We start from the raw sequence: 541 nt of genomic DNA, 5'->3' as shown, positions 1-541 counted from the left end.
AAACAGGGAAAAATGGCAGGTTGTGAGTAAAGCAAACAATGTGTAACATTAGAGAACTTTATTGGTGTGCACACAGGGAAAACCGGCGAGGTGTGAGTAACACAGACAATGTGTAGCATCACAGAACTATATTGGTGTGCACACAGGGAAAACCGGCGGTGTGTGTGTAACACAAAGTGTAACATAAGGGAACTTTATTGTTGTGCACACGGTTAAACCGTCAGGGTGTAACACAAACAATGTGTAAGATAAGGGAACTTTATTGGTGTGCACACAGGGAGAACCGGTGGGGTGAGAGTAACACAATGTGTAACATCAGTGATCTTTATTGGTGTGCACACAGGGAAAACCGGCGGGGTGTGAGTAACACACACAATGTGTAACGGTAAAAAGGGACGCCAGAGACTGGGGAAAAGTTTTCGGTAGTGACATGTCAGACAAGGGACTTATATCTAGAATTTATAAAATACTCGAGCACCACAACAAGATAAAGGAGAATAATCCAATTGAAAAATGGGCACAGGATATGAACAGACACCTC

This window comes from Elephantulus edwardii, unplaced genomic scaffold (assembly GCF_000299155.1).
Source record: "Elephantulus edwardii isolate Elephantulus edwardi_28Jun2011 unplaced genomic scaffold, EleEdw1.0 scaffold00339, whole genome shotgun sequence".
Taxonomy (NCBI): Eukaryota; Metazoa; Chordata; class Mammalia; order Macroscelidea; family Macroscelididae; genus Elephantulus; species Elephantulus edwardii.
This window is presented reverse-complemented; position numbering follows the sequence as displayed.